This window comes from Siphateles boraxobius, unplaced genomic scaffold, assembly GCF_051911475.1.
Source record: "Siphateles boraxobius isolate OS27281-9 unplaced genomic scaffold, OSU_SipBor_1 35, whole genome shotgun sequence".
In the NCBI taxonomy this organism is placed as follows: Eukaryota; Metazoa; Chordata; class Actinopteri; order Cypriniformes; family Leuciscidae; genus Siphateles; species Siphateles boraxobius.
In genome coordinates this window covers 15876412-15897420 of record NW_027508975.1, presented here as the reverse complement: position 1 = coordinate 15897420, position 21009 = coordinate 15876412, and the positions used below count along the sequence as shown (strand labels likewise).

General features: G+C 38.8%; 1 long non-coding RNA gene across 2 annotated transcripts; it reads right to left on the bottom strand.

Annotated features, from left to right (window-relative positions):
• Positions 1 to 14344: 14344 nt before the first annotated feature.
• On the bottom strand, positions 14345 to 15833 carry LOC143702656 (uncharacterized). Of its 2 annotated transcripts, none has more exons than XR_013190491.1 (3): positions 15454 to 15833; positions 14823 to 14937; positions 14345 to 14737 (listed from the first exon to the last, which is right to left on the bottom strand). It is a non-coding gene; the product is annotated as an uncharacterized LOC143702656 (long non-coding RNA). The 2 variants fall into 2 exon arrangements; XR_013190490.1 differs by having other exon boundaries at positions 14866 to 14937.
• Between the last annotated feature and the right edge of the window lie 5176 nt (positions 15834 to 21009).

Genomic DNA, 21009 nt, shown 5'->3' with positions numbered 1-21009 from the left:
GAACAAAGGGTGGATGACTTGGAAGAATATTTCAGAGCTGATGACCTTGTAATCACCGGTCTAGAGACTAGACATCAAAGTTACGCCCGGGCTACAGGCCTATCTGGTTATCAACAAGGTGAGGATGCACCATCTGAGGAGCTGGAAACCCTGGAGCAACAAGTGGTGCGCTTCATGAAGAGTAAATCATTCCTTTTGACAAACAGCAAAATTCAGCATGTTACATTCTTCCAAGTAAGGACAAAAAAAGTAAACCTAAAATTATTGTCAAGATTGCAAGCAGAAGGCACAAGGTGGAAATCCTGACAGAGGCTAAAAAACTTAAACTGGAGTGTATATAAATGAGCACTTGACAAAAAAATGCAGAAATTGCATGGACCAGCCGTACCCTGAAAAAGGAAACCAAAATTCAATCAAACTGGACCAGGAATGGGAAAGTTTTCGTCCGGACGAATGGATCTCCAGACCTAGTTAAGGTGATGGTGTGAGAAAAATGAAGGACTTGGATCTGTATAAATGACAATAGTGAGTACGTTTTTTTTGTTTTTTTTCTTTCGGCTTGATTATTGGATCTTTTATAAAGAACTCATTACTCTTTCATATAAGACTGAAGCCTTTGCGGCAAGTGTTGATTATGTAGAACGTGATACATATGATTTTGAAAATAATGTGGATCCAGAGACTAATTTGTTTAATAATATTAGGAACTCTTGTCAGTATTACACTGAAGAACAATTTGAGGAGGTACAAATAGAACAGGCATTTTCTTTTATTCATGTCAATTGTAGAAGTTTATCGAAACATTTTTCTGAAATCAAACATTTTTTGGAGACACTTAAAGGAAGATTTAAGTTAATTGCTTTATCTGAAACATGGATAAAGAAAGACAAGGAGGTTAATCTGGAATTAAAGGATTATGATTTATATGTAACCAACAGAGCTAATAGGACTGGAGGGGGAGTGGCCCTCTATGTCTATAATGAATTGAAATATAGACAAGTTAAATGCATGACAACAGCTATTGATGATATAATGGAAAGTGTGGCTGTAGAAATAGAATTAGAACACAATAAGAATGTTATTGTTGCATGTGTATATAGAAAACCAGGATCAAAGATGGAAATCTTTGTAGATAAATTAAAGAAATGATTCATGGTTTAAATAACAAACGAAATAGCGTAATTTGTGGAGATTATAATATTGATCTTCTAAAGGTAGATTCCCATATACAAAACTCAGATTTTGTTTAGACAATATATAAAAACGGGTTGTATGCATTAATAACGAAGCCTAGCAGAATAACCACAACTAGTGCAACTTTAATAGATAATATATTTACAAATGTTTTGGATAATGACATTATTAGTGGGTTGGTAATAAATGATATAAGCGACCATCTGCCTATATTTGCAATATTTGACTATAAGTTGCCAACAAAAACAAAAACAGTATACCATCAAATATATAAAAGAAAAAGGAGTGCTGATCATATTAATAAGTTTAGGAATGATTTAATTAATCAAGAGTGGAAAGAGGTGTACACAGATGATGTGAATAATGCCTATAATTATTTTCTTAAATGTTATCTTACACTGTATAATAAGCATTGTCCTGAGATCCTATGCAGATCTAAACAAAGGCAAAATAGTAAACCTTGGATAACAAACGGATTAAAAAATGCCTCTAAAAAGAAAAACAGACTTTATAAGGAGTTTATCAAATCAAGAACAGATAATGCAGAAAAGCGTTATAAGAAATACAAAAATAAGTTGACTGATATATTGAGACAAGCAAAAAAGGACTATTATAATCGAATGTTACATGAAAATAAAAATAATTTAAAGGCTACATGGAATATTCTGAATAAGGTAATTGGGAATAAGACTGGACGAACGGAACTACCTAAATATTTTGAAAAGGATAATAGGGTAATAGATAAAAAAGATGAAATGGTCCATGAACTAAATAATTTTTTTGTAAATGTAGGATCTAGCTTAGCAAACGAAATATCAATATCTAATGATCAGTTAGGGGGAGTCTGGAAAAGGGAAAATAGGATCATGCAGTCAATGTACCTAGGTGAGGTGACTGAAAATGGAATATTATATGTGGTTCAGAAGCTAAAAAATAAGACCTCAATGGATAGTAATGGTATTGACATGAAATTATAAAAAACAATTGATTGCATTATTAAACCATTACATTATATAATTAATTATTCTTTTACAGAAGGAGTTTTTCCAGATAGTATGAAAATAGCTAAGGTAATACCTTTTTTTAAAACTGGAGATAAGCATATTTTTAATAACTATAGACCAGTATCTCTCCTACCTCAATTTTCCAAAGTGCTTGAAAAACTCTTTGTTGACAGGCCTGGCTATCGCGAAAATGATTGAAGACATAACTACCGCAATAGACAGAAATAAATACACAATAGGAGTCTTCATTGATTTGAAGAAGGCATTTGACACTATAGATCATCAAATTCTTATTTCTAAATTATATACTTATGGAATTAGAGGAGTTGTACTGGATTGGTTAACCAGCTATTTACAAAAACGACAACAATATGTTGAGTTTGATGGTCATAGGTCAGAATGTATGAATATTGAATGTGGAATGTGGAATATTGAAATTGAGCCACAAGGCTCAATTTTAGAATCCAAACTTTTTATTTTATATATAAATGAGATTTGTGAGGTTTCAAAAAAATACTCTACTTATTATTTGCAGATGATACAAATTTATATAGTTCAGGAAATTACTTGAAAACTTTAGCTAATAATATTGAAGATGAAATGGTTAAACTAAAATTGTGGTTTGATGTAAATAAATTATCTTTAAATTTGAATAAGACGAAGTTTATGGTATTCAACAATAAAAGAATAGAGGAATTTAGGTTATCTATAAATAATGTAAATATTGAGAAGGTGTCTGAAATTAGATTTTTTGGAGACACCTTATATGAAAAATTGACGTGGAAAAGTCATATATTGCATGTTAAAAATAAGATGGCAAAAAGCCTTTTTATTATGAATAAGGTTAAATAAAGCTTACCGTATAATACAATGAAAAAGTTATATTGTTCAATGATTTTGCCTTATTTAAACTATTGTGTAGAAATATGGGGAAATACATATTATAGTAATATTTATTTTACAGAAAAGACCCATTCACATTATTTTCAAAGCAGGATATAGAGACCACACGAATCCACTCTTTATTAGGTCAGGATTGTTAAAACTTAAAGACATTGTAGAATTACAAACTTTATTAGTGATGTTTAAAGCTAGAAGTAAAGCTCTTCCACATGACTTACAAAAGTTATTTGTTTTTACTTCGGAAGATGGAAATCACAGACGGCCGTATGACTTTAAACATCTAATAGCACGAACAAACCTGAAACAAATGTGTTTGTCTGTTGCTGGAGTAAAAGCATGGAATCTTCTAAGGAAATATTTAAAAAGTTGTACAAATATTTTTGAATTTAAAAAGAGTTATAAAAAGAAACAACTTGAATTATATCAAACTGAATTTTGAATTGGACTTTATGTGGTCAATGTATAAAAGTTTAAATAAATATCAGATATGTTGGAGATTGGGTGATGGTGGAGGGAACAGTGCTAATGATATCTATTATGTATGTTAATACATTTTAGGTGATGGTGGAGGGAACAATGTTAATGCCATCTACTATTGATGTCTATAAAGGGGGCAGATAAATATAAGAATATTATTCTTCCATCTGCTCCTTTCTGATCATGGAAATGTAAAGGAAATTTCAAATGAATTGTATGTGATTGGTAAAAATAATGCATTTTGATGAAAAGAAAGAAAGAAAGAAAGAAAGAAAGAAAGAAAGAAAGAAAGAAAGAGACACACTCTGGGAGCACACTCAAGCGTTCAAGCCAACCTTTGAAACAGACAGTGGAGGAGGTTTAAACGCGCCATGCATATATGTGTCTTTTTCATAGCTGAATCGAACGACAATAATATCACAGATGAAAAAACGAGCAAAGATGACACACGAGCATATTCAAGCAATGGCCGGCATAAATTAGTTCTGTGAAACAAAGCTAAACAATGTTACTCACCTATCAAGAAAAAAATAAAGCAACGTCGGCGTCTGATGTCAGGCCTTCCCGCTCCTTGAGTTCTCTCCAGCACTGGTAAGCTTCTCCGATATTAACACGAGTTCTACCTGATCGTAAGCCTTCTTTTTAATTTTAAGTTCCGCAGACATTTTCCTCTTTTGTTTTTTATCTGCCATATCTCTCTTTCTGTAGATGTTTGGCTAATGTCTGTGCTGTGTGCACTGAGTGCTCTCTTACTGCTGAATGGTTACAAGTGTGTTTTGGTGGTCGGTCTGACACAGTTTTCAAAATTGTTTTTCAAAAACTACTGATCCCACCTTTAACCTATTGCAAGGATTTAAAAAAATAATTACCCTCCTTTGATTCATATTCATCACTCAATTCTATAATGTATTTTATTTTTTAATAATTATAGCCACCCCTCCACCATTAACTGTCTGTCTATCCTTTCTAATACCAGTATATCCTTGTATTACAAAGTCTAAAGGAGATATTATACATATAACACAAGGTTTATATTCCTTATCTTCTATTACCTTTTTAAACTCTTTCCCATTTGTGATTAAACTTCATGCATTCCACTATAATACTATAATACCATTAAGAGCTGCATATTGCCTGTGAATCTACTACTTGACCTTACAGTTTTTCATATACTTGATTCCCTCAAACTGTAGATGTTTTTCAGCTGCCTCAATTATGATTTTGATGCTCTCAGTTCTGCTTTCAATCTGTGCAGCGCAGTTTATTACAGCTAAAAATGTCATAGACTCTTTTCCAAAATTTAAGAAGTCTTAATTTAATCTATGTTGCGATGGCAGTTTACTTTTCTAGTTCATGGAGACTTTTAGTTCCTTTCCTTGATCTTCTTCCGTACGTTTCACCTGTTTAACTGCCTCTGCATATGATATTCCCTCTTGCATCCTGAGGTTCTGGATTTTTACAGCATCCCTATGCACCACACATCCCCCAAAGCCAGCACTGTGTTCACGTCCTGGCTTGGCAGGCCTTCCAACTTGCACTGTCAAACCTCTGCAACTGATCTAGAATGCTGCAGCAAGAGTGGTCTTTAGCAAGCTGAAGTCACACCTATCCTCACAAAATTGCACTGGTTGCAAATTGCCGCTCGCATCAAATTCAAGGCACTGATGCTTGCCTACAGAACAACCACTGGCTCTGCTCCCGTTTACATAAACACATGAATCCAGACTTACATGCCATCCAAAAGCTAGCATTTTGCAAGTGAACGTCGCCTCGTGGTGCCATCTCAAAGAGGCACAAAATCACTTTCACAGACCTTCAACTTGACTGTTCCCTGCTGGTGGAATGACCTACCTAACTCAACTCAATCTGCTGGATCCATAGCCATTTTCAAGAAATTGCTGAAGACGCATCTTTTTCGCCAACTAATGATCGGCAACTTGATCCATTAATAATAACACGTTCTTTTCTTTTCTCCTCCTATGGGTGGTTGCCCTACATGCTTAATAAACAAATTACAGCTAGTCCAAAATGCAGCCGCTAGAGTTCTTACCAGAACCAGGAAGTATGACCATATTAGCCTGGTTCTGTCAACACTGCATTGGCTCCCTATTAAACATCGTATACATTTTGAAATATTGCTGATTATTTACAAAGCACTTGTAGCGATTCTAGCTCAAACAAAGGGAATGTAATTTTAATAACTGATCATGAATATGATCGTGAATCGCATAGAAATATTAAATTACCCGTAAAGGGAATACATTGCCAACGTATCTGTATGGACAACTAAATACAACTGATTATAATCAATTGTCCATACAGGTAGGCAAAAATAGATCAATTTTCTATATCAATAATCAATCACAATGTATTATAATTAAATATTAATATATCAATTGTCTAGAATAGATCGATTCTCAGGATAACCCTTAATGGGATTAATTTGTTATTGAATAATCTGTTTGTCCAGCAAAACTGACCGTTCGATCTTTTATCAAAACACATGAAGAGTTATCCTTACAGACTTTCAGGAAAGGCTATTTCTCGGGCGATGACTGTTACGGAACGACAGAAACAGGATGCAATTGCAATAACGCTCTTTATTATCTCAAAACTTGGTCAGACAGGTACACCACAAGAACGTCACACAACACAGAAGGAAGGTCGAGCGGACACCAGCGCTGGATGGAGAAGTGACGGAGGGACCTCGGTGGACAACTGGTGGTGGTAATCTGTGATCCAATGGTAATCCCAAGTGACGGTGCTCTGTGATCCAGTGAGGTTGCTGAGAGTCCAGACAAACCGACACGACAAGAGACACGGGGAATCCACAATCCAGACGACAGACATGGGAACAGGAACAGGGAACACACCAGGAAAACTAACAACAATCTGACAACATGAGACAGCAGTTACTGACATATAAAGGGAAAAACAAGTGGAACCAGCTGGCGCCACTAATCAGTGATAATCAGCGGCCACACCCACACACACACACACGCAACAGCACGCAAGACGAAAGAGAGACAGTGAATTCATGAACCGTGACAGTACTCCCTCCCCTAGGACTTACCTGTCGATTGTAATCATCGATCAGGGAGTGATCCAGAATGTCCCTAGCAGATACCCAACTTCTCTCCTCCGGACCGTAACCCTCCCAGTCCACCAGTTACTGGAATCCGCGTCCCCTCCTTCTAACCGAATTTACCGAATAAGATGGTTCCCCATCTACAAACCGGGACCGGCGGATTAATGGGTGCATGAAACACAGGGTTTTTTTTGGATCCATGGAAGGCAGGATGAATTCTCCTGTACGCAGGAGGAAGTTTGAGTCGGACTGTCACTGGACTTATGATCTTGGTGACAGGGAATGGGCCGATACATTTTGGAGCAAGCTTGTTCGGAGAGTCACATCTGAAGTTCTTAGTGGAAAGCCACACTTTTTGACCAACAACATATATGGGAGGCTTCGACCGGTGGTGATCAGCCTTAGCCTTGGTGCACGCTCCCACTTGGAGAAGAGTCTCACGGGCTCTACTCCAAGTGTGGCGGCACCTCTGGACGAAGGCGTGGGCTGAGGGGACCGGGACTTCGGATTCCGTACCGGCAAAAACTAGTGGCTGGTAACCTAAACTACATTCAAACAGTGTAAGGGCAGTGGATGACACTGGCAACGAATTGTGGGCATACTCCACCAAAGAAAGTTGCTGACTCCAGGTAGAAGGATTCTTGGAAACCAAACATCGCAACACTCTCTCCAAATCTTGAATGAAACCCAGAAGAAAGACTGACAGTCGCCCCCAGTAACTTACAAAACTCTTGCCGAAATTTGGACACAAATTGAGGACCCCTGTCAGAAACAACGTCCATCGGGAGGCCATGTAAGCGAAAGACGTGATCTACAACAGTTACTGCTGTCTGCTTGGCGGAGGGTAATTTGGGCAAGGGAATAAAATTAGCCGCCTTCGAGAACCGGTCCATGACGGTCAAAACGACCGTCTTGCCCTGGGAGGGCGGGAGGGCGGTGTTAAATCTAACGCGTGTGTGTGACCAGGGTCTCGAAGGGACAGAGGGTGGTTGGAGTAACCCATCTGGGGGTCGATTGGAGGATTTACCAGTGGCACAAACCGAGCAAGCCAAGAAAAAACTGCGGATGTCACGAGCCATAAGTGGCCACCAGTATCGTTGCTTTACCAAAAAACTGGTACGATTGGCTCCTGGATGACAGGCCACGCTGGAACAATGCCCCCACTGTATAACGTCGGACCGACACTCCTCTGGCACAAACAAGCGATTCGGTGGGCAATCGGGCAGGGGCGTTACCCTTTCTAACGCCTTCATGACCTTCGATTCGACCTCCCACCTGAGAGTGGAGACGACTAAAGTCTCGGGTAAAATACACTCGGGTAGACGGGCATTCGGATTGGTCAAAAATTTTAGTGTTCTTGTTCTTGGAGCCCAGGCGGTATGAAAGAGAAAAGTCAAAACGTCTTTTTAGACGTCAAACGAGTTGAGTCTTCTGGCGGTTCTAATATACTCTAGATTCTTGTAATCGGTCCATACAAGTTCAAGTTCAAGTTTGTTTATTTATAGAGCACATTTATTACCGGCTGGCAACCGACCAAAGTGCTGTACAAAAATTACAATAAAATACACAATAAAACAAACAGTGATCACCTAGGATCAGTGAGTACAAAATCCAATTAAATATTAAAAGCTGAGTCAAACAGATGAGTTTTCAGAGCAGATTTAAACTCAGATAAGGAGGAGGCCATTTTAATTTGGATTGGGAGTTTGTTCCACAATGTGGGGCCCGCTACTTCAAACGCTCTATTTCCCCTGTTTTTCAATCGGGTTCTGGGAATCTGAAGGAGGAATTTGTTTACCGATCTAAGCCCTCGCTTAGGGGTATATAAGTGAAGTAGGTCCGACAGGTATAATGGTGCAAGATTATTTAGTGATTTGTAGACCAGCAATAAAAATTTGTATTCAATTATCTACTGAACCGGTAACCAATGTAGGGATCTACATACGATAAAAGGTACCCCTGACCCTTCTAACCAGTGACGCCATTCTTCCAGTGCTAACTGGACTGCCAACAACTCTCTGTTACCAATGTCATGGTTATGCTCGGCAGGTGATAGGGAACACAGAGACAGGCACAGACTAACACGCAGACACTAGACACGACTCATGACACGCATTACTCCACATAGATACAGAATTATGACCCCAATCGACTCTGGGATTGTGTTGTGTAAGCCAAGGGTGACCAACTACGACAGGTGTGAGCGGGGAGTCCATGAGGAGGAATGTTATTGTCTCAGTGTTGTAGGGTCTGGACCCATCAGACACAGACTAATTATTCATTATATACAAAGGTTTACGAAACTCCAAAACTAACAGAGGCGTCAAGTCCAGGTTCAGAAAGTAAAATTCCTCCTCAGTATTTTGTTCCAATCACCTGGATTTGCTAATTAGCACAGTTTTTCAGCCAGGAGATAGAACTAATTAGTGAAATCAGCTGGCTGAGTTAATGGGTGGAATAAACATATGGCAGGACTTTTACTTTCTGACCCCTGGAATTGACACCTCTGAAAACTAACATCCCAAATGACAGGAACACAACGGCTGAAAACAGTGTCATGTTACAGGGCTGATAAGGAGATTTTACGACCTCCACAGGAATGTGGCCACGTGCACAAGAGAGAGAAAATGGAAGACAGAAACCCTCTTTGCCGCATTAATCATAGACTAACTGATCTATAAATGAACATGCATAAAACTGTGAAAGAAACAGTGTAAATGGTTTACTGTCTTCTGTACTATTATGTATATATTATGGTATGTACCTTGGTATACAACCAACTGACGATCAATGTAACCTCACCTATATCATGCCTCCTACCTAATTAATCCTCATTTAATGACTCACACTTTGACGTACATCACCTTCTTCTAGAATGCAGTGTGGATGTGTTATATCTATCTGAGCATTAATGAAGGTATAACCACGCTTGGGACAAAGACTCGTAAATTAACTAGAGCAACCTTCCCACTCGGACATTTCACCTTGCTTATTGGTCCAGTCAAGCCTTAGGGGTTGGATCTTTCTTAGGCTTTATTAGAGACAGTCCACATGTGACCTCTCTCTCTTAGTTCTTCTTCCAGCCGCAACACTGTTTCTGGGGATACTGGGGAACCCCCTCCACGGGGGCCCCAGGGCTCAGCAGGCCTTGATCCAACCAGATATGGGCTCATGCAAGAGAGAGAAGACTCTCTCACAAAGAACCAAGGACAATCTCAGGAGTTTTGGAACAACGACTCTAACCAACAACGACTCCAATCACCCACTCTTCCGACTTTCTCACTTCTCCTGGGTGCTCGGCGTGGCCTCAACAGGGCCCCAGGCCTTGACCAAACCAGCCATGTGCTCCTGGAGAAAGATAACTTTCAAACAACTTCCACTTGCCACTGCTGGAACCCTCAACGACTTCAATTTTCCACAACTTCAAGAATTGTTCCCACTACAAATGCAAGTATTCAATTCAATGAAATGTGAAAATGAAATGCTGTTGGTTCTTCTCCTAGTTAGATGGATCGTCTCCATCGTTACATCATTCCATCTCTCACTCCTTTTTCCTAAACCTGTATTTATGTATTTATGTATGTTTGTTTATTTTATTCATGTTTATGATTTAGTTAATAAAACTTATGCACTTTATGTATTTGGTTCTCATTTACTGCTTGCAGCAAAGTCTCTTTTACGATCTTGATTTTGCTACATGCTCAAAGCGCTGCACATGCTAAGAAATAATTATTCTTCTGTGGCCATGGAAGATACCCTTTTCTTAGAATAAATTAATAATCAAAAGAGTCCGTTGGACAAACTGAGTAATTGATTGTAATATTAATTTAGCCATGTCAAGTTAATCCAATTAACTGACCATAAATAACCATAAGTTATTATTGATTAGTAATATTTCCTAGAGCTAAATTCGCTACAGTATGATTGCCAGATGTAGTGAGAGTTATAGATTCAGTAGAATGTGAAATGTTGGGAAGTTGTTGTCCATTAAGAGCATTGACGGTATAGCGTATCTGGACAGTCTCACATGCCTTAATCATTCGGAGTTTCAGGAAAGCTCTTAACCCTTTGATTTTTGTCCTATAACTCACTAGTGAGCGCCAAAAAGTCTGCATCTACTGGCGTCCAAATTTTCCATTGACACCTTTATGGCATGAGAGTGTTTACTCAAACATTAATAAACCAGAATGAGTGAGCTTCAAACGAATTCCTATCGCCCCCAACACCCCTCTTTCCGGCGAGGAAGAATTCCAACGAAGGCGACCCAACACGCACACACACACATAGACATTCTTTACATTTGAAGCCAGAAATGGGCAATTCTGAAAAGGGTAAAATATATTCATGTATGCCTTTGTGTTTCTGCTTTTGTACCAAGCCTAGTTATGATTTTATAATCGTGTAGCTAAACTCTAAATGGCTATATTCATGCATATGAATGTAACTTCATATTCCTGTTCTTCTTGCATATCTTCCTTGATACCGTTTTAATCCTCTCGGTGTGCCTTAGCTAAATATATATATATGAGGTTACGTTAAAATGTACGTTACTATGTTCTACCATCTTGGAAGTGAAATGACCAAACTAAGGACGGCCTCATACACCATGCAAATTAGGTTGTTAGAAGAAACAAAGAAATCTTCTCCCGCCAAAGATTGCTGATTATCATTGGTCAGGTCGCTCCGAAAGAGGTGTGGACCGTCTTCCTTAAAGGATGTTGACGCGGGAGCATCTTTGCCTTTTGTCTAGTCTTCTTGGTGCTTTGCCCTTTTTTCTTGTCTTCTTGGTGCTTCGCTTTTTGTCTTGTCTTCTTGTTCTCTCGTTTTACTTTTCGTTTTACGTTTATCTCAGTCTTTTATTTTCACTCTCGCTTGCTTTTTCGTGTTTGGTAGAAGTCCGGTCCTACAAGGGAAACAAACTCTTCCTTATAGCTTTCAAGAAAACGTACTTTCAAATAGTTTTGAATTTCCCGCAAGCGGAACGAGCTCCAGAACGCTTCCAGCTCCAGGACGCACGAGGACCACACACCCACGCAGCCTTGTTTCAGCTACACAAAGGTCTATAATGCTAGTAGCCTATTTATTTCCATCGAAATCTAAATGTGTTTAGAGCGGTTTATCCCTGCTTTAAGGTGTGTGATTTCTTGCTGGCTCTCAAGGGTTAACTATTTGTGAAGTTTGCTATTTCTGTGTTCTGCATTTTTCTTCCTTTCTTTACTTCCGTTATTCGTTATTCTGTATATATTCGTTGTTCAATGTAATTTGTGCTATAGCTTCATTTATTAAACCCCATTATACTCTTTATTGTCTCTGGCGGTTGATCATCGACAAAGCCTTTTAAATGTGTGATCTTAAGCTACGAGCTTGATATTATTACTTTAGTTGGTAATATTATCAGAAAGTTATTCTTCATAAACAGAAGGATAGCTTTTCCTGATAGTGATCAGAATAATCTTTTTCGCGAAATTGATCAGAGAATCATCGGTATAGGTTCGTTGGACGAACAGGTCAGGCGAGGTATAGTTAATTCTGTTTAAAAGATATTCTAAAAATTGATATAGCCTATCTGTATATTATATGTATTCATAATTGATTATAATTTGTTGTGGTTAATTGTCTATATATATATATATATATATATATATATATATATATATATATATATATATACATGGACTATATATACCCTTTTTGGGCAATTTAAAATTGTAGGTGATAACTCATAACCAGAGATGTATAGTAACTAAGTAGAACTACTTCACTACTGTACTTAAGTACTAAAAGGCTGTATCTGTACTCTACTAGAGTATTATTTTTTTTCTCCTACTTCCACTTTTACTTCAGTACATATTTTCGATGAGTTTAATACTTTTACTCAGATAATTTTTTTATCTGCTGCATAGTTACTCGTTACAATTATAAAAATGTTACGAATCATTCCAAACCCAAATAATCACTGCCAGAGCGATAGATGGCTCTGTCACCAGGTTTGATTAAGCTGGCTCATCATTGAGCGAATCAAGGGCGTCACATGGACGTCACACAACACAGAAGGAAGGTCGAGCGTACACCAGCGCTGGATGGAGAAGTGACGCAGGGACCTCGGTGGAGAACTGGTGGTGGTGCTCTGTGATCCAATGGTAATCCCAAGTGACGGTGCTCTGTGATCCAGTGAGGGTGCTGAGAGTCCAGACGAACTAACACGACAAGAGACACGGGGAATCCACAATCCAGACGACAGACACGGGAACAGGGACAAGGAACACGCCAGGAAAACCAACAACGATCTGACAAAATGAGACAGCAGTTACTGACATATAAAGGGACAAACAAGTGGAACCAGCTGGCGCCACTAATCAGTGATAATCAGCGGCCACACCCACACACACGCAACAGCAGGCAAGACGAGAGAGAGACAGGCTGCGTTCCAAACCGCATACTCAATGAGTAGGTACTTAATTTCAATAAGTACTTACTTAACGAGCGCTAAAAGAGTAGGTACTTTATATCCAAATCTCGTTGAGTATGAATGCGATCCGGACATCATCTGCCATGTTGACGTTATCATGTGACCTACAACGCGTTATCACGCGCAACAACTTAAAAGATTTGAACGACACGTTTAATTCATCTATCTGTAAATATCTTGATATTGATTAAACTTGCTCATTTTGTGGTCTTTTTGAAGAAACTGCTGCCCATTTATTTTGTAAATACATTTAGGGTTGATTTAAGTTCTTATTTAACCCTACTAATGTGACCCACCGTTTTATACTTACCGATATTATTTATTTTTATTACGAAATCCCAAAATTGTCATCTCTTGAATGTTATTTCTTTATTTTACATCCAAACATTTTCATCCACAAACAAAAGTGCTTACTGCTTTGTTTTGCTCTTTTTCTTGTTGAATTTAACTCTCGTTTCATCCCTAGGCCTATAAATTACAAAAAATGCATTTTTTAAATGTATTATAATTAATTATTTAAGAAAATATATTTTAAGATATTCAACCCTGTTGGTTCTTTTTTCCTGTCTATAAAATCTTATGATGTATGCAAACCCATGATATATATATATATATATATATATATATATACAGTATATACCTCACAAGTTATAACATCAGTAATTCGACAGCCCTACCTAGAACGGGTTTCCTCAGCGTTTGTAATGTCTGCACAAAGGGCAGCTGTGTGAAGATTCACCTTTAGAGAAAACTGTTGATTTTATACTCGAAAAATTTAAGTATCATTAATATTAAAAATTAATATTACCCCAGAATGAATTGCATTGCTATCCCACATCCAAAACATACAATAATAACAACGATAAATGCTGACCAATACTTAATTATATTACTTTTTAACTGAAAATATAATTAAATAGAACAAACAAAATGTAATGTCATATAGCTATGATTGAATACACTCTAGATGTGTAATAGGAACATATGTACAGTTTCATTCAAACAATTAAATAAAGCATTAATTAAATAATTATATTTTATTTACTGACAACAATGAGAAATATTAATAAATTAGTAAAACAATTAATGAAAGTCACCATCACACAATAAACAAATGCATAAGTCAACACATGAAACAAAGCTTTATTCAAACTACAATCATGTATGTAGGCTACAGGCGCTAAACCACATCCTTCTGCCGTCTCCCATTCTGCGGCTTTATTCTGATGAATCCGCTGACCGCCAGAGGTGAGCCGTGCCTTTGTGCCTGAGGTTGTTACGTGATGTGTTGTGCTTCACAATCTGAGGCAATAAGAGTAGGTGGAGTGATGGAGGGTCTCGTAAGGGCAGGTGGAGTGATGGAGGGTCTCATCCATGGCACCATCTACAGGATTCAGCTCTGGACTCCTCATCCTCAGTGCCCACACCAGCCTGCTGACATTTCAGATCCTACAAAAATGCACAAACATAACATAAAAGCAGTCATTTTAACCGCACAATGTCATTTGATTTCAGTATTATTTTTTTAGAAGACAAAAAACGCTTTTTTTCACAAATGCTGCCATCATCTTTCCTTGCAGGTCCTGCTCCACCACAAAAGATCTGCAGCAAATGCACATAAATCAAGAATCAGAAAAGTGCTGTAATAGCTCTGTTTGAAATTACAATAATTAAAATAAACTACAACTTAATACTGAAATAGTTGTTGTTATTCATTTCTGTAGTGTCACTCAAAGTCTTTGATGGCAGCATTCAGCTTCATGATCTCTCAACCAGATAAACACACATCTGTTCATCTGTCCCTGTAACATCCAGACAAGATTCACATTACCTCTGTGATTTATGAGCTCAACAACACTACATTTACATGTTGAGGTTGTTTTAACTTTTTATCCAACATAAATGTTCCTCAATTTATCAACAGTAATGGACAAATAAAATAAATAACTTATGTTTAGTTACTTTACAGATTTGTTCTACATAATAGCACACATACATCACTCAGAAGTCTATTTCATGTTGTGATGTGCTCTTCTGCAATACTTACTGAAGATTTTCCTGTCAGATGTAAATATACATTTAAAATAAAAGTCTTTAAGATGTATATGGTTTATGTAAATCCACGTTAGAGACGTAACTTACGTGTCCTTACTGAAGCTCCCCTGTTAGCTAACGTTATACATAATAAAACGTGTTTTTACAGCAAAATCACAACTATACTATACTGTGTAACGTCTTTACACCTTCAACAATTCAACAGTTTACTCTACAGTAGTTCAACACATGCAATTTTAACACAAGGAACCGTGTTTACTCACATTTGAAAGCACCCGCGTCGCCGATCTCTACGATGTTTGATAATGACGTATCCTCTCGCGTGGCCTCCTGGGATAGAAGAGTATCCATCGGTTGAGCACTCGAAAATCTGTCCGGAAGCAGTAAGCCATCCGGGAACTTCTCGCCTACTCTTTTATGAATACTGATGTTTCGAACGTACTGCTTCCTTCACGTACTGTTTTCGCCTATTATATAGTAGGAAAGTAGGCATATTCGAACGCACTTAAGTCCGAATCTCGCGATAATTAGTACGTCACCCAGGTAATTCTCGCCTACTCTTTTGGATTCATACATACTTTTTCGCTCGCCTACTCTTTTTCCCATACTAAATAGTAGGGAAGTATGCGGTTTGGAACGCAGCCACAGTGAATTCATGAACCGTGACAGTGACAAATAGCTTCCCTGTTCTATAAAAGAAATACTATTTAAAGTATCAACAATTGTAAAGCTTCTAGCTGAAATCAAACATTTAAGGGACTTCGTAATATGAGCAAGAGACAGAGTCAATAAATGAATATAATGGATTTAATCAAGGAAAACTACATATACCGGTGACTAAAATTACATGGAATAAATGTATATACAACAAAATAAAGCAACAAACAATGAAAGAGAATGAGAATCAGAGAGTGATAGAAAGAGGGAGAACATGGTCAACAGTTAAGGCAAAATCACAAAGGACAAAGGAACCTTGAGAGAGAAACAAAAAGGAATCACAATCACCCTAAATGGGGCAAACAACCATGACAGCTTTTAGATCTCGATAGGAAATAAAATACTTGCACATATATCTCTCTTGTGTTGCTGAGTCAATAAGGCGTGTGTGTGGCGGTCCTTGGTAGTTTCACGCGTTCTCTCTGTTCTTCGGAGCGCAAGTCGTCACAGGAAGTTTAAATGTCCATTGAAAGTAAAGTTTGCCAGATAGGCTAAGTTCATTTCACTCGTCAGTGGAAATGAACAAAGAAGAATACGAAAAGGGAAAACAAAAACTTAACAAAAAGCAACAAAAGAAAACAGAAGACGAAAACTGAAGACTGAAGACACAAACTGAAAACACAAACTGAAGACAGACTGAAGACAAAGAGGAAACCGCTGGTCCTGACTTTAAAGGGGGTCCGGATTCACACCTCCTGGAGTGAACTGACCAATCGACTTGAGTTCTGTGAGCGGGAAAAACATTTTCTTTGTCCTGTCAGGACGGTTCATCTGCATAAGTTATGACGGCGTTTAGAATTCAACACACAAAGAAACATAATACACAGTAAAATAAAATAAACCACAATAAATCAATTAAAAGCTAACCTAAAAAAATTAGTTTTAAGCTGAGATTTAAAGTTTCCAAATGATTTGGCTTGCCTGATCTCAATCGGTAGAGAGTTCCAAAGTTTAGAAGCTAATGAAGTAAAAGCCCTATCTCCCATTAATCTCAAACGGGTTGAGGGAACAGTTAAAAGACCAGTATTCGAAGAACAAAGATCAGGTTTTGGAGTATATGGAGTTAAAAGCTCGGTCAAGTATTGAGGTTCCAAATCATGCAGTGCCTTGTCAAGCATCAAAATTTTGAAATCCAGCCTAAACTTAATGGGAAGCCAGTGCAAAGACTCCAAAACGGGAGTAATATGGTCTTGTATGTTAGTTCTTGTAAGGATTCTGGCAGCCGAATTTTGTAAAACCTGCATTCTGTTTAAGGTTACCTTCGACACGCCAGCTAACAAGGCATTATAGTAATCAATACGCGAAAACACAAAAGTGTTTATCAATCTCTCAGCAACAGTAAACGACATCATTGGACGCAATCTGGCAATATTACTAAGATGCAAAAATGAGATTTTAACAGTATTCAAAACATGTGGCTCAAATGTTAGATTGGCATCAAATTACTCCTAAATTCCTCAATTTAGATTTAAACTCCACAGTAGAGCCATCAAGGGCTAGAGTGACCGGCTCTACTTTGCCTAGTTGGTGGGGTGAACCAACAAGCATAATCACTCATAATCTCAGTCTTTTCACTGTTAGACAAAGAAAATTATCAGTCATCCATTCCTTCATCTTAGGAATACACTCAGAAAGAAAATTAACAGGCACAATCTCATTAGGTCTAAAATGAACGTAGATCTGAGTATCATCTGCATAGAAATGAAAATTTAGACCCAGTGATCTCAAAAGCTGGCCAAGAGGATAAACAAATATTAAAAAGAAGAGGGCCCAAATTTTACCCCTGAGGGACGCCAGACTGCACGACCTTAACCTCAGATCTAAATCCACCCATGGCAACGAACTGCTTCCGATCAAGGAGGTAGGACTTAAAACAATTAAGAACAGTATTTGAAACCCCAAAAACAGTTTCAAGACGAGTAATTAAAATTGAGTGATCAACAGTGTCAAAAGCAGCACTGAAATCAAGTAGGATCAAAACTGAAAGACAGCCAAAATCTGAAGCAATTAACAGGTCATTGGTGACCCTAACCAGAGCTGTTTCTGTACTATGTAATTTACGAAAACCTGATTGCAGAGGCTCAAAGAGATTATTCTCAATTAAGTGAGAAGTCAATTGAGAAGCAACCACTTGTTCCAAGAGTTTAGCAAAAAAAGGGAGATCAGATATGGGACGAAAATTATTGAAGTTCTCACAGTCAATATTTGACTTTTTAGGCACCGGGGTAATTGCAGAAAGCAAACCCCCAAACGCTGGAGGCTAAAATGAACCCAAGAAAGATGGTTGCTTGGTTGGAGAAGGACAGCGAGGTGCAGGAGGAAGTATGGGCGAGCAAAGAGGTGGAGGTCCAGGGGCCCACTCCTACACATGATGAAGTCGTTGCTCTGCGACGTCCTCTCAGCCTGTAGCCTCAGTCGTTCACTTCTTCCTTATTTGAGTCACCTTCACAACTCAGCCTGGTTGACAGAGGATGAGGAAAGCGAGTATGTGGAGTACACAGGGAAGACCATCCGGGCCATTGACTTACTAAAGTCTGAACGCCCCCAAACTGTACCGGTAGGATGTTTTGGATGTTTAATGTGCGCATGCGCATCATGCGCAGGAAAAAAGGAGTTTCAGTAAAGCATCCATGTTAAGAGCCCGCTGTCTCCTGTCTGTTCATTATGAATAATCTAACATGGTGTCAGAAGCGGATTTACCTCGCTTTCTAAAAGATAACAGGCCGACCCAGTACGGCGAGAACAAGAGAGTGTAAGTGAAGTTTTGATTAATCAAACGAGATCAGGCGATCGGGACGGCGGCAGCTGCGAGACGGACACAGAGTGTGAGTGAGCTCCGAGACGATAAAACGAGAAGAAAAGAAAAAAAGAAAACCCCGAAGATAATTCAACATAAAACAGCATCAAGGTAAACATATAAGATGGATACTTTGTTCTCATTAAGCCCGCCTGAACATTTCGACTTCAATGATTTTGGCAGCTGGCCAAATTGGATTAGACGATATGAGAGATTCCGTATAGCAGCGGGAATTACTGAAAGAAGCCAAGAATATCAAGTTAATTCGCTTATCTACACAATGGGAGATAAAGCTGATGATATCATGTGTACACTGGCTCTTTCTGAAGAAGACAGAAAAATATATGACAAAGTTAAAGAAGCGTTCGAGAAACACTTCGTATGTAAACATAACATGATCTACGAGAGGGCTAAATTCAACAAGAGGTGCCAAGAACAGGGCGAATCAGCTGAAATGTTCATCACTGCAGTTCATAAACTAGCAGAAAATTGCCAGTATGGAGTCCTTCAAGAGGAAATGATACGAGACAGACTGGTAGTTGGCATACAAGATCACGGATTGTCAGAGAGACTACAGCTTGACCCAGAGCTCACACTCAGTAAAGCCATCACAAAGATTAGACAAAGTGAAGAAATAAAAAAGCAGCAGACGATCTTAAGACAAGCAAGCGGTGACTCAAATGAGGTAAACATGGACATGTTAAAATACAAAATGAAACCAAGATTTGCACAAAAAGGGCTGCAAAGACGACAAGACAGTATAAAACACAACGAAGCCAGCAAGGGATGTGGTAGATGTGGAAAGCCACAAGCACACTCACTGAACAGCTGTCCAGCGAGGGAGGCTGAGTGCAGGAAGTGCAACAAAAAAGGCCACTTCGCTGCAGTCTGCAAAACAAAGAAAAGACTGGAGGAATTATATCATGTTGATGAGACGGAGAACATAGAGACTGTGTTCCTGGGAGTCGTAAAGTCTGAGAATTCGACTGATGTCTGGCAAAAGTTCATTGCAGTGAACGGCGAGCCAATTCTTTTCAAACTGGACACAGGAGCAGCAGTGACAGCCATCCCAGAGAGTATGTACTCAAAGACGAGCCACGGTGTTCTCAGCCCGCCCGAACAAAAAGCTGTGTGGACCAAGCAACTTGTCAATACAGGTGAGAGGGCAGTTTAAAGCATCACTTTGTCATCTGGGAAGAGTGATAAAACACCCTGTGTTTGTGATACCAAGACTGGTGTCCCCTCTCCTTGGACTACCAGCCATAAAAGAGCTGGACTTACTTCACACAGTGGATGCAATACAAACAGCAGATCCGAACTACAAAGAGCTGTTCCCAACAGTCTTCAGAGGACTTGGAAAATTGGCAGGAGAATACAAAATCAAACTTAAAGAGAGAACCACTCCATTTGCTCTGACTGCCCCTCGTCGAGTGCCCCTGCCTATGATGAATAGAGTGAAAGAGGAGCTGGAAAGGATGGAAGAAATAGGGGTAATAACGCCAATTGAAGAAGCAACTGAGTGGTGTTCAGGTATGGTGATAGTGCCGAAACCCAATGGCAAGATTCGAATCTGCGTTGATTTGACACATCTAAATAACAATGTCTGCAGAGAGAGACATATTCTTCCTGCAGTTGATGAAACACTGGCAAAACTTTCAGGGGCAACAGTGTTCTCTAAGTTGGATGCTACTGCTGGATTCTGGCAGATTCCTTTGCATAAAGATTCGGTCCCACTCACTACCTTCATCACGCCTTATGGAAGATACTGTTTTAACCGCCTTCCATTTGGCATTTCCTCAGCACCTGAACACTTTCAAAAACGTTTGACACAACTACTCGAGGGCCTGGAGGGCACACTGTGCCACGCAGATGACATCCTGGTGTTCGGTGCTACACGTAAAGAACATGATGCAAGACTTATCAAGGTTCTGAACCGTCTGGAACAGAAGGGGTTGACACTGAACGAAAAATGTGAATTTGCAGTGCCTCAAGTTAGGTTCCTAGGACACATCGTCAGTGCAGAAGGCATACGAGCTGACCCAGACAAAATAAAAGCTATCAAAGAAATGCCAGAGCCTAAAAATACGGCTGATGTCAAGAGATTCCTTGGCATGGTGAATTACGTTGGAAAATTTTCACCCAATATTGCAGAGTTGACTGGACCTATCAGAGACCTGCTCAAAGCTGAAAACGTCTGGGTGTGGGGGAGTCCACAACAACAAGCTTTTGAAAAATTGAAGCAAGAACTCAGTTCTTCAGCAGTATTAGCACAGTACTGCCCAGATCGTCACAAAGGGTTGAAGGT